The sequence below is a fragment of the Schistocerca americana genome, chromosome 5 (assembly GCF_021461395.2).
Source record: "Schistocerca americana isolate TAMUIC-IGC-003095 chromosome 5, iqSchAmer2.1, whole genome shotgun sequence".
In the NCBI taxonomy this organism is placed as follows: Eukaryota; Metazoa; Arthropoda; class Insecta; order Orthoptera; family Acrididae; genus Schistocerca; species Schistocerca americana.
The window spans coordinates 337,259,809-337,274,233 of record NC_060123.1 but is presented as its reverse complement, the minus strand read 5'-3'; the positions used below and the strand labels follow the sequence as shown (position 1 = coordinate 337,274,233).

At 45.1% G+C, this 14,425-nt stretch overlaps 1 pseudogene; it reads right to left on the bottom strand.

The window, feature by feature from the left end:
• Positions 1-1,161: 1,161 nt before the first annotated feature.
• LOC124617054 lies at positions 1,162-1,279 on the bottom strand (annotated as a pseudogene).
• Positions 1,280-14,425: the final 13,146 nt, after the last annotated feature.

Genomic DNA, 14,425 nt, shown 5'->3' with positions numbered 1-14,425 from the left:
CCTGCAGCAATTTGTGGAAGGGTTGCACTTCTGTCGCGTTGAACGATTTTGTTCGGTCGTCGTTGATGCCGCTCTTGCAGGATCTTTTTCCGGACGCAGCGATGTCAGATATTTGATGTTTTACCGGATTCCTATTATTCGCGGTATACTGTTGAAATGCTGTTTCCCATCGCTCGTGCGCCGACTATAACACCACGTTCAAAATCACTTAAATTTTGATAGCCTGCCACTGTAGCAGTAGTAAACGATATAACAACTGCGCCAGACACTTGTTGTGTTATATAAACGTTGTCGACCGCAGCGCCATATTCTTCCTGTTTACGTATCTCTGTATTCTAATATGTGTGCCTATGCCAGTTTCTTTGTAGCTTCAGTGTAGAACAAATGTATTAAAACTTCATGCATGATACAGCAGTTTTCGCACTTCTCGTTGTTTATGACGTCAGATATGAATCGTACAGTGATGCATGTGTTCAGGTACATTCAGCAACGTAAGTGGATACTGGCAGTATGTCAGCGAAATACACTCAGGGGACAAAAGTCATGGTATATTGATATGCAGATGGCGTACACAAACTGTAAAACGGCAATGCATTGGCGGAGCTATTATTTGTACTTGGGTGATTCACATGAAAACGTTTCCGAAGTGACCGTGGCCGCATTACGGAAATTAACAGATTTTGAACGCGGGATGGTAGTTAGTGTTAGACGCTCTGGACATTCCATTTCGGAAATCATTAGAGAATTCAGTGTTTCCAGATCTACAGTGTCAATAGTGTGCCCAGAATACCTGATTTCAGGCAGTACCTCTCACCATGGACAACGCAGTGGCCGACGACTTTCACTTAAGGAGCGACAGCAGCGGCGTTTGTGAAGTGTTATGAGTACTAACAGACAAGCAACACTGCGTGAAATAACCGCAGAAATCACTACAGGACGTACGGCGAACGTATCCGTTAGGACACTCTCCGTCTTCAGGCCACGAGTGGCCTACCGGCACCATCCGACCGCCGTGACACCCTCGATGGAGGATGCGGATAGGAGGGGTGTGGGGTCAGCACACGGCTCTCCCGGTCGTAAGATGGTATTCTTGACCGAAGCCGCTACTATTCGATCGAGTAGCTCCTCAATTGGCATCACGGGGCTGAGGGCCCCGAAAATTGGCAACAGCGCATGGCGGCCTGGATGGTCACCCATCCAAGTGCCGACCACGCCCGACAGCGCTTAACTTCGGTGATCTCACGGGAACCGGTGTAGCCACTGCGGCAAGGCCGTTGCCATCCGTTAGGACAGTGCGGCGAAATTTGGTGTTAACGGGCTATGGCAGCAGACGACCAACGCGAGTGCCTCTGGTAACTGCACGACATCCTGGGCTCGTGACCATATCGTTTGGACCCTATACGACTGGAAAACCGTGGCCTAGTCAGGAGAGTCCCGATTTGCGTTGGTAATAGCTGATGGTAGGGTTCGAGTGTGGCACAAATCCCAGGAAGCCACGGACCTAAGTTGTCAACCAGGCACTATGCAAGCTGGTGGTGTCTCCATAATCGTGTGGGCTGTGTTTATACGTCAGACACTGAGTATAAATAGTTACGTTCCACTACTTGGAGACCATTTGCAGCCGTTCATGGGCTTCATGTTCCCAAACAACGATGAAGTTTTTATAGAGAACGACGCGCAATATGACCGGGCCACATCGGTCCTCGATTGGTTTGAAGAACGTTCTCGACATTTCCAGAGAACGATTTGGCCGCTAGATCGTCCTACATGAGTTCCATCAACATTTATGGGATGTAATCGAGAGGATAGTACGTGCACAAATTCTTGGACCGGCAAAACTTTCGCAGTTACGGGCGGCTCACTATTCTTGCAGTGGACTTCCAACGACTTGTTGAGTCCACGCCAAGTCGAGCTGCTGCACTACGGAAGGCAAAAGAAGGTCCGACACGATATTAGGAGGTATTCCATAGCTCTTGTCACGTCAGTGCATGTTGCGAGTAGCGTTAGTACCAAAGGAGTAACAAATTTAAACGACAAGCATGATGAGGCAGTTTTCCGTGCATCTCATTGTCTACAAGTGTTTTAGGTAGGTGGTCCTTATCCCAATTGCGACTGCTGCCTGAAAGCGAAGGACATGTGTACTAACTTTGGTTGAAATCCCTCCAAGAAGAGATGTGCAACAACCAAACAAAAACACATACACACACACACACACACACACACACACACACACACACACACACACACACACACACATATATATATATATATATGTGTGTGTGTGTGTATATATATATATAAATATAATAGAGGGAAACATTCCACGTGGGAAAAATATATCTAAAAAGAAAGATGATGAAACTTACCAAACAAAAGCGCTGGCAGGTCGATAGACACACAAACAAACACAAACATACACACAAAATTCTCTCTTGCTTTTTGCCTTTTGCTCTTTGCCTTTACAAATGTCTGCTTGTGTCTGTGTATGTGTGGATGGATATGTGTGTGTGTGCGAGTGTATACCTGTCCTTTTTCCCCCTAAGGTAAGTCTTTCCGCTCCCGGGATTGGAATGACTCCTTACCCTCTCCCTTAAAACCCATATCCTTTTGTCTTTCCTTCTCCTTCCCTCTTTCCTGACGAGGCAACCATTGGTTGCGAAAGCAGAATTTTGTGTGTATGTTTGTGTTTGTTTGTGTGTCTATCGACCTGCCAGCGCTTTTGTTTGGTAAGTTTCATCATCTTTCTTTTTAGATATATGTGTATATATATATATATATATATATATATATATATATATATATATATATATATATATATGTATGCTGTAACAGTAATATATGAGATATAAGAAGTACAAAATTATGGATGTGCTACAATATTAATTCATTTCGTTAACAGGTTTTCGGCGTACAAGGCCTTCATCACAATGATTGCTTCGTTCCGAAGCTTCTTCATTTCTCTTACTCTCTTTTTTCATTTTACAAAAGATGTATGTTACCATCTCAATTTTAGAGAGGTAGGGCCCAATAATCACAGTATTTCCAGTGAACTGCTTAGGCCAAACACAGAGAGGCGAAATTAGTATGGGCGTACCATGACCGCTACTCATACCTTCTTCCCAGTTGATTTCCTTGCTTGGAGTTACGAATCTTGTCAGTTTACGAGTTTGTTAACATTCCTAATACTCGGCCGGCCGTGGTGGCCGAGCGGTTCTAGACGCTTCAGTGTGGAACCGCGCGACCGCTACGGTCGCAGGTTCGAATCCTGTCTCGGGCATGGATGTGTGTGATGTCCTTAGGTTAGTTAGGTTTAAGTAGTTCTAAGTTCTAGGGGACTGATGACCTGAGATGTTAAGTCCCATAGTGCTCAGAGCCATTTGAACCATTTTTTTCCTAATACTCATATCTCTCAACGACAATCGTGGACGGAGAAAAACACAACACGGTGTACTTCGATTAAGTGGTTTCTAGTTATTGGCATTTCCAAAATCCGCTAAGCTCATTTTTTTCGTGTAGAGTTCGCCAGAAATATCAGTGTTTTAAACACTGTTGCGAACACCAGGACAAATCCCATAATGAGACAATACTGCACGAAAGAAGGAAAGTGTGCGATTTCACCCAACGATGTCGATGACTATGGGATTCGTTCAGTCTACAAGATACTAGACGCAACAGACACTAAATTTTCTTTATTTACCAATTTGTTAACTGTTCTTCTGTAATAGCTGTAGCTTAAGATTATGCGTGTTGCGTCTGAAATTTTTACTTCCTGATAGTCAATCGGTTACCTTTAAATAAGGTGTGAATGGTCCGGAATGTCCGCTGTTGCTGTCGTCGTCGTCGTCATCGTCGTCGTTGTTGTTGTCGACGTCGTCGTCGTTGTCGTCTTCAGTCCAAATTTTGCTGAAGCAGTTCTCCATGATAACCTGTCTTGTGTAAGCCTCTTCATCCCTGCAGCTATTGCAACCTACATCCACTTCATTCTGTTTACTATAACGAAGCCTCGGTGTCTTCAGTTGTTAGACCACCACTTCCCTCCATCACCACACCAACTATTCCTTGATATAATAATTGATGTAAGAACTGATATTACGGCAAAAAAATAAGGAATATACAGGGTTTTGTTCTATCTTGAGACAACTAAATATCTCGAAAACGACGCATCCTATGAAAATAGTGTTATAGCTAAAAGTTCAAATTAGTAAAGTGGACATCTGTCTGTGCTACAGCTGGCCACCTCCTAGCCAACCCTCCTGCGTGGGCGGAGTAAACTTTGTGTTTTCAAATAGGAACCCCCCCCCCCCACTTTTATTTCTTATTCAGACTCTACGCAAAACATACCCACGGTTTACTCAAACCATTGTTTCCCACTCGTGGTGCATGGATGTTTGTGATATCCTTAGGTTAGTTAGGTTTACGTAGTTCTAAGTCCAGGGGACTGATGACCTCTTATGTTAAGTCCTATTGAAGCGGCTAGCCAAGTTGTGCTGTGCAGGCAAATTTGACTATTTATTAATAGCTTAGAGCCATTTGAACCATTTGAACCCATTCGTGGTAAATAACGCTCTAATTGACAAATATCAAGTGCGCCTGTTTTTTGCAGTTAAGAACCGACGCACGGCTGGTCCCGGCGGAGATTCGAGTCCTCCCTTGGGCATGGATGTGTGCGTGTCTTTGTCCTTAAGCTAGTTTAGGTTAAGTAGTGTGTAAGCTTAGCGACGGATGACCGTAGCAGTTAACTCCCATAACATTTCACACACATTTGAACATTTTTGAACCGACGTATTTGATTCTACGTTTCATTTACAATGTAATGTAAAACCTTCGTGTTCTAACGGTTGATATTTATGTTACAAATTTACTTTAATGTTGCAAATTTTACTACACAGCACAATCTGGTTAGCCGCTTCAATGTCTGGTTAAAAGCTATGCCCAGCGTGAGCCGGGAACAATGACGTGGATGTAATAGTTTTCGGTTCTGTAGCAAAACATTTCAAAAAATTCTATTGCTATCTTGCCTGTACTGTTTATTTTCGACCTTTCACTTACACATAAATCTACAACCTACAATCTACACAAACTCTGAGAGGTGGCATGAGCCCCCTCTCATATTTCTATCTTACGATTTTCGTCTCTAATTGCATGCGGTGAAAAGTTGCTATTCCTTCACACGCGGACTTCCCACGCAGCGTCTCTCGTCACCCGGGTGGTCTGGTGACAGGCGGGCTTTTCTGATCTGGAAAGGGTTAAGCCGACGGGTGTGAGGAAGTCGAGTGAATGCTTTGCAGACGACGACATTGTCAAAAGACACGCCCGGAGGGGTCTGAAGTAGCGGCTGGGCTAGAGGTTCCGTTACTTCGCAGAATCTTAGCGAAAACACTTTCTGGCAGGCTACCAGCGAAGCGTTGGAATGACTTGTGTACCCAGGCAGTTGTGGCGGGAAAATTCCCGCGCTTTCTGCAAAATAGTAACTGTGATTGGCTGGCTCAGGGCATAGCTTCGTGACGTAGCAAAATCAGCGCAGAAATTGGCGCCAAGAATCTCCATTGGTGGAATGGTAGTGCTCCAGCAATGGAGTGGAATTTTCCGCCGGTTTTGGAGCTGCTGATTGGAACGTTTAACCACGGCCACTGTCGTGGGGGCGGGAATGTTGTGTGTTCGGCCTGTACGGGTGCTCTAGGTAGTCGGCTCTCGCCTTTCGGTCGAGGACGTCGAAGCAACCAGCCCTCGCCTCCGGTACGCCAGATCGTGTTCTGGCAGTTAAGAAGACAGTTTGGTAATTTATGTCCGCAGCACCGGCAGATAGGGATTTTCCTAGGTGATAATCAGAGCCCAGCAGAGTGCGCCTGTTCGTCTTTTTCTAACTTTGTTCTGTCTTGAGTAGCAGCAATTAATGTTGGGTTAGCTGTGTGTCTCTCTTAAGATTTGAGTGGCAAGGAATTGGCTCCACATACCACTTCGTCATTAACCTCACAATCTAGTTTAGGGACAACTTCACCTTCACAGCGTTTGTTTGTGTATCCAATTTGAGCCAATTTGATGTATTATAAATGTTTCATGTGTTTTTGTTTATTATTTTGTGTTTAGTCTTAATAAATCATATTGTTATTTTGGACAGAACTTTCATTCTGTTAATCGGTAGAGCAACCCATCATTTCTCACTACGTTAATGAAACCTTCCTTTATTTAACTTATTTATCAAATTAAATTATTGCAGGTGCCAAACTCTTTTCTACTCCACTTGCAGGGTTGATTACAGTCAGTTCGCGTATATTTTTTAATCCTTGTGCAACAGCAAAAGTCGGAGTTAGAATAGGGGGGGGGGGCTTAGAGCATCATTTACAAGTGTAGATTCTAGAATTTAGTGTTAAATACACTGCTAGCCCCGGCACCTCGCAACTCTTTCGGGAAAAAAATTGCACACCACTCGAGTTAACCTGAAACCTCAGGCCGGTCAACTCGAGTTAGGTGAATATTGGATGGTTCCGTAAGTAAGGGCAAGCCGAGTTTCTTCGCCATTCATATAGCTTGTGCTCCTTCTGTATTGGCCTCAAAGTCTTAGTGTTTCCTCGTTTCCTCTTTCTTGCGCTATTATTCACGTTATGATTCACTAGACTAGCAATGATCAGAATTTGAATGGAAAACCAGATAATCAATTGCAGCTTTCCCTTACATAGCATTTTTTTCATTTCCAAGTACATTTCGACGTCACAACTATGCGTTGGAGCTTTTTGTTGCTATGTCAGGATCTTCATTGCGACGTCAACTTTCCAAAAACGTGTATCTGAGGAAGATATTACTGTGTAGCAACTTGCAAAATGGTAATGGAATATATGCAGATAAAAATATATGGATTTTTGTTGAAACTTGTAGCATACCTGCGAATTTTGTTGATTTCTTTTTCATATGACATCAAAATGAAACAACTTCCACATGTTCAACATACACAGCTTCAAAAACGATATTATAATTATCAAAAAATTTGACAAACTGCAAGGATATTTCAGTACTACAAGGACAATAAATAACTTACAGATTACACGACACAACTCAACTCCTAAACGAAAATTTTACTTACATATTCCACGCAAAAATTAAAGATAATGTCTATTGTTGTAAATGGTTCAATGCTATAAGCGTTTATTAATATGACGTATTAAAAAGAGTTTCTTGTCAGTGGACTGACCACCTTCATAGCTGAGTGGTCAGCGTGGCTGACTGTGTTGCAAATCACCCAGGTTTGATTCCCGGTACTGCAAGGGAATTTTCCTTGGTGAGAGTGGAAAGGAGTGCACTCAGTCTCGTGATGCCAGCTGAGAAGCTACTTGTCGGAACACTACCGATTCATGTTACAAAAACTGACAACGGCCGGGATGGCGTTGTGCAGACCCACATCCCTCCATACTACAAGCAATGACGTCACTGGAAGAGGATGACACGGAGGTCGGTCAGTGTCGATGCGCCCTCCTTGACATGTGGCCGGAGTTAAGACTGAACTCATAAGTTTAACTAGATTGGGTTACACCTGAAAGATATTGACTGATAGCAAAGAGCGAAAGTGGTAAGAGAGACAGAAATGGGGTAAGTGTAAAGGTGTCTCAAGTGTTTGTGTGTGTGTATGTGTGTGTGTGTGCGAAAGCGCGCGCGCGCGCGCGCGCGTGTGTGCCTGCTTCTTAGAAACAGAGTCATTTAGTCAACACATGACACAATTCACAATTCAATCCGATTGGGTCACACCTGAAAGACATTGACTGGTAACAGAGAACAAAAGTGGCCAGAGAGACAGAAATGGGGTGAAGTGTGAAGGTGTCTCAAGCGTTTGTGTTTGCTTGTGTGTGTGTGTGTGTGTGTGTGTGTGTGTGTGTGTGTGTGAGCATGCCTGTGTGTTTGCGTGTATGCGTGCGTGCGTGCGTGCCTGCTTCTCAGAAACGGATTTAAATGTGCCCTTATATGAAATTTGCTCTGTAGGCTTCGCATTTAGTGAACACATGACACAGTTCACAGTTTTCTTGCTACCTTGCAGATGAAGTGCTGGCAGACATCAACGGTATATGGCGGCAGCCACGGAGCGCCTCAGCAGAGCAGCGGCAACAGCTGCCTGGAAGGCCGCGGCGCGCGTTTGGCAGCCGTCAGCGAGACTCAGCAGCCGCGCAGTGTCGTGTGCCACGCGTGCGAGTTTCGGCCACACACCTGCCCTGCCTTGCCGCTTCTCCAGGGACACCAGCCGGCACTCGCACCCTGTTCACATTCGACACTAATTCATGGACTTCAGATATTCGATGTTGCCTTTAAATGGAATCGTATGTACTTGGTGCTTGTCTCTATTTCATAGATTGCAGTGTATTAAGACTACTTTGCTCGAAGATTTTTGGTTTAGCCACACACATTTATTCTACTCTGAAGAGCCAAATAAACTGGTACACCTGCTTAATATCGTGTAGGGCCCCCGTGAGCACGTATTCATTCATTCATTCATTTCTGTGTCCGGTCAGCATTTCCAGAAGGTAGCAACTCCGATGGCCTTGTTGTTTCCATCGATCAGGTCCTGTGTTGTGCAGAGTTGTTCAGGTTGAGGGCAAATTAGCAGGTGGACAGGGTCTTGTGTTGTTCCGCACTGACAGGATGTATCTCCATCAGCTGGAAGAATGCCCCATTTTCGCATTTGGTCTTGCAAAGAGGAACGCCGGTTGAGCGATCTCAAAATATGGTAGGGCAAGTCATTTCCTGGAGCTAGCTCTTCCTTTACAGGGATATCAGGTGGCATGGACTCGACTAATGTCTAAAGTAGTGCTGGAGAGAATTGACCACGAATCCTGCAGGGCTGTCCGTAAGTCCGTAAGAAAGGAGGGGGTGGCGATCTCTTCTGAACAGCACGTTGCTAGGCATCCCAGTACAAAATTAGCCCCGCCCACGCAGGAGGGGTGATTAGAAGGTTGCCAGTTGTGGCACAGACAGGTCAAGGTTTATATAGCTTGTTTGTTTATTTAATTAGTTATATCCAAGGGTGATATGATTCAAATTTTAAGATTTATCTTTTAACTTTTATTTTTTTAATATTTATTGTAGTAGTTTTATTTTTCTTATACCTAAATAACTTATAATCAGAGCGTGGCACCGATGATGTTAAGGAGATATTTCTATTTTTGGGTATTTATGAATATAGATTATATTATTTTTACAGTGAAAATGTAATGCTTTATTTAAACTATATAAACGTTAGAAGTGTTAACGGAATTTAACCGCTAATATAAAACGTTACTTTACTTACAGCGTAAATCATCAAAGAACGTAATCCACCCCCTCAATTCTTGAGCGCTTTGAGATGCCACTGAGCAATATGCGCCGCCCCTTGGACCTAGCTGCGACATATCTCCAAATGACACGAGTGCCGGTTGAGCGCTCAAGGTTCATACTTGTTCTCCAACACTTTTAAGTGTTTCGTGGAGTTCATTCTGCGCCGAGGTGCTTAACCTCCGGCACAAATCTCCGGTTAGGAATACAGGGTGTTTCACAATTCACACTACGCACTTCTTGAGGTTGTGGATGGGACTTAGTAGATTAAGTTTTTCATAGGCATCCATGTCCGGAGACGTCATCCATCGACGCTACAGAGCGTCAAAGTTATGGGCGCCGGCACCAGTAAATATATGTATACAGGCGATTCCGTCATGATGCTACGAACTTCCTAGGATGATGGAGAAGGATAAATGTATCAATTTGAGGCAAGGGTCCCTGTACCGGAAATGCACGAGTCGTAAATGATAACCGAAAAAAGTTCTTACACCTATGACAGTGGAATACATGTACCTTAAGAGCTATGAGCACACGTTCAGTAGAGGAGGTGTGTTTCACAGTTACGAAGACTAGCAAATGCTGATAGCTCCTTTGATATGCATTTTAGCCTCCATGTTTAATGGACATTATTTCCATGTTTTTGTCCATACTATCACCTCTTGAAAGTCGTCTACACTAAAATCTTAGTGGCAACAGTACCGGTACACGTATTCCACTGTTCGAGGTATCACAACAATTTTCACTTATAACATTCGACTCATTCGTTTCCATCACAGGGACCTTACCTCAAGAAATGGTTCAAATGGCTCTGAGCACTATGCGACTTAACATCTGAGCTCATCAGTCCGATAGACTTAGAACTACTTAAACCTCACTAAGCTAAGGACATCTCACACATCCATGCCCGAGGCAGGATTCGAACCTGCAACCGTAGCAGCAGCGCGGTTCCGGACTGAAGCGCCTAGAACCACTCGCTCACAGCAGCCGGCCCTTACCTCAAATTGATACATTTCTCTTTTCCATTGAGAGAGGACACGTTACACTATCACTTATATTCCGCAAACGGAAAATTATGAAAGATTTCATTACAACCTAACGCACCTTGAGCGAGACTCTAGAAAGTCTGTTTTTTATTTTAGATAAAAATAAATGTTGTCAGAACACCTAACTTTTGTCTACGTTCTTAATCATTTATACAGTCCCAACAGGGTTAACATTCACCATCATCTTAGAAAGTTTGTAAAATCATCACTGTAGTAGTAGTAGAGGGTTTTTTTGGGCGCACGACAGCAAGGTCTTCAGCGCCCGCTCAGTAACATAGTGAGACGGGTGTCAAGAAAATACTCAGAACAGTAAGAGAAAACAGAACATAAAACACAGGTAACAAGCTTTGAAAAAGATGTGCCTACCCACGCCGAAGCGTGGGACGAAGCATGGCGTTAGCAGTAAAACATGGACAACACAGGAAGAAAGTGGTAGACGGAGCTAAAACAATAGAGCAGATGGAAGTAGCTGGCTGACCGCAAGGAAAAAAGGGAGGAGTCAGCCACTCTGCAATACACTAAAACCTCCAGCCTAAAAGTTGAGGTCAGAGTCCAGACACATCACAAAACTTTAAAACCCTAGACACAAACATCTCATCGTTAGCTAAAACAGAAGGCAGATCCCCATCAACTTGTGCTTCTGCCCTTGCATCACGGTATAAAATGCAGTCTGTTAAAATGTACCGGACAGAGATGTGCACACCACAAGTATCACAAAACGGAGGATCCTCCTGCCGTAATAAAAGTCTATGTGTGAGAGAACAGTGCCCGATCCGAAGAACATGTTTTTTTCTCGAGTATCATGTCGTTTTTGGAAACCCAAAATCTACTATGTAGGAATCAACATGGATTCCGGAAACAGCGATCGTGTGAGACCCAACTCGCTTTATTTGTTCATGAGACCCAGAAAATATTAGATACAGGCTCCCAGGTAGATGCTATTTTTCTTGACTTCCGGAAGGCGTTCGATACAGTCCCGCACTGTCGCCTGATAAACAAAGTAAGAGCCTACGGAATATCAGACCAGCTGTGTGGCTGAATTGAAGAGTTTTTAGCAAACAGAACACAGCATGTTGTTATCAATGGAGAGACGTCTACAGACGTTAAAGTAACCTCTGGCGTGCCACAGGGGAGTGTTATGGGACCACTGCTTTTCACAATATATATAAATGACCTAGTAGATAGTGTCGGAAGTTCCATGCGGCTTTTCACGGATGATGCTGTAGTATACAGAGAAGTTGCAGCATTAGAAAATTGTAGCGAAATGCATGAAGATCTGCAGCGGATAGGCACTTGGTGCAGGGAGTGGCAACTGTCCCTTAACATAGACAAATGTAATGTATTGCGAATACATAGAAAGAAGGATCCTTTATTGTATGATTATATGATAGCGGAACAAACACTGGTAGCAGTTACTTCTGTAAAATATCTGGGAGTATGCGTGCGGAACGATTTGAAGTGGAATGATCATATAAAATTAATTGTTGGTAAGGCGGGTACCAGGTTGAGATTCATCGGGAGAGTCCTTAGAAAATGTAGTCCATCAACAAAGGAGGTGGCTTACAAAACACTCGTTCGACCTATACTTGAGTATTGCTCATCAGTGTGGGATCCGTACCAGATCGGGTTGACGGAGGAGATAGAGAAGATCCAAAGAAGAGCGGCGCGTTTCGTCACAGGGTTATTTGGTAACCGTGATAGCGTTACGGAGATGTTTAACAAACTCAAGTGGCAGACTCTGCAAGAGAGGCGCTCTGCATCGCGGTGTAGCTTGCTCGCCAGGTTTCGAGACGGTGCGTTTCTGGATGAGGTATCGAATATATTGCTTCCCCCTACTTATACCTCCCGAGGAGATCACGAATGTAAAATTAGAGAGATTAGAGCACGCACGGAGGCTTTCAGACAGTCGTTCTTCCCGCGAACCATACGCGACTGGAACAGGAAAGGGAGGTAATGACAGTGGCACGTAAAGTGCCCTCCGCCACACACCGTTGGGTGGCTTGCGGAGTATAAATGTAGATGTAGATGTAGATGAAGACGTGTGAGGGCCACCTCTTCCCGCCTGAGCAACCGGCAGGAGGAACGCCACGGCCGAGTTGTTGACTTTACCAACCGCAGTTTATTGGCCGTCACCGCCAGCCATTCTTCCTCCCACAACTCCATGCACTTCCTGCATCACCAGATGTGTACATACATTTAGAGACACCGGCGCCTATACCCTTGTCGCCATGCAACGTCGCTGAATGGCGTTTTCGAATAGGGGTTCCCATGTAAAACTTGCCCTACTAAGTCCCCTCTGCAACCTCTAAAAACGTATAACATGAATTGTGAAACACCCTGTATAGTCGCTGCTTAAGAGTGTATACACCATCTAATGAAAAGTAACCGGACACGCATGTAATGCGGGAGTGACCACATGCCACGTGAGGCGGAGCCGCCGGTATTATAGGAGGTGGTGACTGTTGCGTTGTCACCGGTGAAGCAGTAACGGCAGAATGGATCGCTCAGGAGAGCTTAGTGACTTCGAATGTGGACTACTCATTGTATGTCACCTGAGTAACAAATCCATCAGCAACGTTTACACCCTCCTAAAGCTGCCCAAGTCGACTGAGGGAAGCGCGAACAAACAACCGCAGACAAACCAATATGATACACACCTCACATACTGACAGACTGGTACCGTCGAACACTGTGGAGGATGTTTGTAAAACATCGCTTGAAACCAGTGGATGGAATCACTCGTGAGTTTCCAAATGCTACCAAGTGTCCCACTAGCACACTGACTCTCCGTAGGGAGTTAAAAAGAATGGAGTACATTGGTTCAACAGCTCTTCATCAGCTACATATTTTTGAACCCACCGATAAGTGATCTCGAAGTGGCGTAAAGTGGGACGTCACCGGTCAGTGGACGACTGGGACGGGTGGTTTGGAGTGACGAATCGCGCTATGCACTGTGACAATCCGTTGGAAGAGTTTGGGTATGCCGAATGCCTGGAGAACACTATCTGGCATCATGTGTAGTGCCAATTGTGAAGGCCATGTTACGGCATGGGGTTGTTTTTCGTGGGTATGGCGTGGTTCCCTTATTGCGCTTAAAGCACTCCGTCTTCAGGCCACAAGTGGCCCATCGGGACCATGCGACCACCGTGTCATCCTCAGTTGAGGATGCGGATAGGAGGGGCGTGTGGTCAGCACACCGCTCTCCCGGTCGTTATGAAGATTTTCTTTGATCGGAGCCGCCACTATTCGGTCGAGTAGCTCCTCAATTGGCATCACGAGGTTCAGTGCACCCGAAAAATGGCAACAGCGCATGGCGGCTGGATGGCCACGCCCGACAGCGCTTAACTTCGGTGATCTTACGGGAACCGGTGTATCCACTGCGGCAAGGCCGTTGTCTTATTGCGCTTAAGCAGACGCTAAATTCGGAAGGATATGGACACATTTTACAACCTCGTGTAGTGAACATTGTGTAATGCTTACAGTAGAGAAACCATGAGGGCTTGTATCAACACGACAATGCACCCTGTCCTAAAGCAGTATATGTGAGGTAATGGTTTGTGGACAATAACATTCCTGAAGCTGACTGGCCTGTACAGGCTCGCAACCTGAACCTAATGGAAAGCGTTTGGAATGAGCAACAATGTCAACTTAGCTCTAGGCGCCAGCATCCAACATCACTACCTTGAGAAAGAATGGGCTGCCACAGACTTTTTCATATACCTGACCGATATTGTCACCAGCAGAATTCAAATCGTCATAAAGCCGAAGGGTGGTTACATCCCTTATTAATACCCACTAACAGATGATCAGATAACGTAGATGCTTCTGCACGAGCTTCGCTCGACACCTCCTTCAGTACAGATTCGCAACGTTTTCAGCAACGCCCCTTTCGCCCGTATTTACGCCGCCTTGTTGGGCTTCCCAGCGCCGGGACGCGGCGTAACGGAACACCCCGCATCCGCCGCCCCACCCCTGGGACACACGTGCTACTTAGGCACGTCGCGCCGGCCCGGTGCTGCCGCAGTCGGCCGTTTAAAAAACGAACGCGCCTGCCGCGGAAGCTCGCCACTGTTTGTGCCGCCGAACTT